The sequence below is a fragment of the Pinus tabuliformis genome, chromosome 1_1, assembly GCF_031772625.1.
Source record: "Pinus tabuliformis cultivar Carrire ecotype Pingquan chromosome 1_1, CPIR1, whole genome shotgun sequence".
NCBI lineage: Eukaryota > Viridiplantae > Streptophyta > Pinopsida > Pinales > Pinaceae > Pinus > Pinus tabuliformis.
Genome location: NC_142297.1, coordinates 293,875,857 through 293,878,970, shown reverse-complemented (window position 1 = coordinate 293,878,970; position 3,114 = coordinate 293,875,857).

Genomic DNA, 3,114 nt, shown 5'->3' with positions numbered 1-3,114 from the left:
TAAAAAACTGAAAGTCTAAACTTAAAATGAAGATATGAACCATAGCAGAGAAATAGGAATGAACTGCCTATTTTTGTCTTCAGTTGCGATTCAAATGGATTTACACCTACAACTTTCACCTCTTTATTGGTCATCAACAGTTTCGAATAGAAAATGTAACGCTGCTCCTTTACAGATGGTTGGCTTTTCATCTTTTGTTAATAATGATTAAACAATCCCTATTTTTGGGTCGATCTGTTTTCTCATAGTTGAGTTTATTATTGTATTGTAAATCATTTGAAAAGAGGTCTGAGTTCTGGGAAAGGTGTGGAAGAAAACTCAGCGCTTCACTGTACAGTTTGGCCAGGAAATTAATAAAATGATGCAGCTCTGATTCTTGAGATTCATGTGGCATGAGTTTGGCATATGTGTCTTCTTTCTATTTCAGATGTATCTTGTTATGTTTTACATTTCATTCATAATCATTTCCAATTGAATTCTTTTAAGTAAGAAAGGTAGAATCCAGTATACTGCTCTTCCTTGGGAAGGCATTCATGCTTTGTGTCTCTTCTTCTGTTTGAAAAGGATTCATTTACTATGCCCTTTTCAACCTCTCAATAGTCTTTCCACTCCATATTATATAAATTTGATTGCTAAACTTTCTGCCTATCTTGCCTCATGAAATACTCTGTGTCTTTGATTTAATTTCCCAGCTCACGCTGTCCTTTGTCCCATACACCCTACAAAATTTAGGCATTCAATCAATTACCTCTTTCATATTTATTTACTAGCCTAAAATCAGTCCCCATTTTAAGTCATCTCAAGCCCCACTAAAACACTTTTCGCTGAGATTGACTCGGAGAGAGCCCTCTCCTATCCTCATAGGGCTAGCTACAAGGTTGTGCGTGGTTTGATGTGGACCTAGAATCTTGCCTTTTCAACCTGAGGCAAATCTAGGCTCTAACATGCCCGAAGGGAAAATTATAGAACAAGCATATGTTATCCTCCTCAAGCTTGACAAAAATTAAGAGGTACTGGTCAGAAATGACTGAGGAAAAAGGGAAGAGAACTTGAAGAATTTTATGGTAGTAGGTCGTTCTTGAACATGACACTTTCACTCCGTCACCTTGATTGAGTCAGGTTGGAATATTTTGTTCACCGGTCATTTCACCATTGGTATTCTGCACCATCCATCTATTGGGGTTAATGCTACGAATCCATCTCAGTGTCGCTGATATGTTCAAGAGAAGTCACTCAGTTGAGAAACCACCATCCAGTTAATTCCTCATCCACGACAATACCTTCACCCTCCATTTTTCATGATTGCCATTCTTGAACCTTGTGTCGTCAGATCGTTTTCACCTCTAGAAGATCATTTGCTTCGTTTCATGTCATAGATGTGGGATACATTAAGGCCCTCCTACGATGGGTCACTTCTTGTCGACATTAGCTCATTATCCAAGAAGTTGACTTAGAAACACTCCTTTCAATACTTTGAAGCTTGCATGTCTCAATGGCAAGTTTCTCACTTCCGCCGACAGGTTGACATCAATGGCCTTCGATCGAAAGATTTTGCGTGGTGTTTGACATCAGATCATATATTCACACCACGTGAATTGTACTATAGTACATTGAGGGTCATTATCATTATCAGTGATTCCTCTCGCATCTGTTAACAGCTCACATTATTGGCTGGTAATTAGGTGATGTCTCTCCATGTTCAACTTCAGAACATACCTTCACATGGATTGACTTGTACATCAGGCGAAGATTGAAGGAGATTGAAGACCCCGGATCTAGTTTCATCCATCCGGGCTGTGATATATTTAGGGATATAAAGACATCAAATGTACACAAAAGCTGCACAGATGGTCATCCGAGCCAGGGATGATGAATCTACATTTGAAGAATCACCAGTCTGCATATGCAGACGACTATCTTTTCTATGTACATGAAATGAATTTATAAAGTTGAGCATGGGAATGCTCGCCTCAACTAGATCATGAAAATTATATTATGATGATGTATTGTATTGTATCTTATACAGGTCACCTTCCAGTTTGAAAAACTCAGATCCTCATGATAAAGCATTTCATTCGACATCAAAGATTTACGACTTTGTGCTTTAGGGGGCAATTGTTATAGACATATTTGGGCACTGCAACCCCAATCTTATATGTCGATAAACTAGGGCTCTTTAACCCCTAAAAGTGTTGTTTCATACCCTAAAGGATCATGGTCAACTGATTACATCATTCCCCAAAAGTTCCACCTGAAAAACCATCCAGAACTGGTCAAAACAAGACCATAATGACTGCTCCATTGTTAGGGTGTGATGCATACTGACTCCTACACTAGCCAGGTACGATGCATACTGATGAGGCCTTCTGTAGGGTGTAATGAGCGAGGATGGACAAATGTCCAAGATAGTTTGCTAAGTGGATGCTCATGGAATCTTCTAGAAACTTCTCCTATAACACTTGCCTCTCTGAATTTTCACAGGGATGATTAAGAGATCCAAGAAATCTCCAAGTGGAACCAAAAACAACAAGTGGGATGACAGTAATCAAAACCCCAAAGATGACTCACACCCTTGCACACATCTATAAATGGATCCCTCATATGAGAGATCTAGGGGCTGGAATTTTGTAATTTGCAAGGAAGTGCTGATAGTTTGTGGTTGAGAAAGAGCATTGTATTGTTGGTGTGATCTTGCTTTTCATGAGGTGAAGATAGCTTTGATGCTAGGAGGATGATGCTGGATCAGACAGCTGGGTTGTAATTCTCCCTTCTATTTAATAAATTTCTTTGAGTTTTCTTCCATACAACTATGCAATTGTGAATGTTATTATTTGTGAATGACATTGTATGTTCATTGTATTTCTGATCCTACAATGCTGATGATATAATAGATCAAGATGCTTTGATGGTGTTTTGTTACTGTGTTTCTACAGGTATTCTCTAAGCAGGATAAGTAGGAGAGGAGTTGCAAGCTTTGTCAAGGGGGATAGAGATCAAGCAAGGAGTTAGATGAAGATCCAGGTCAGTTCCTTTGCCTCTCTCTTATCTATCATACATAGAAGAAATCCCAAATTGCTTTGATTGTTTGTTTCTAGGATAGATGCTAATCCTAGA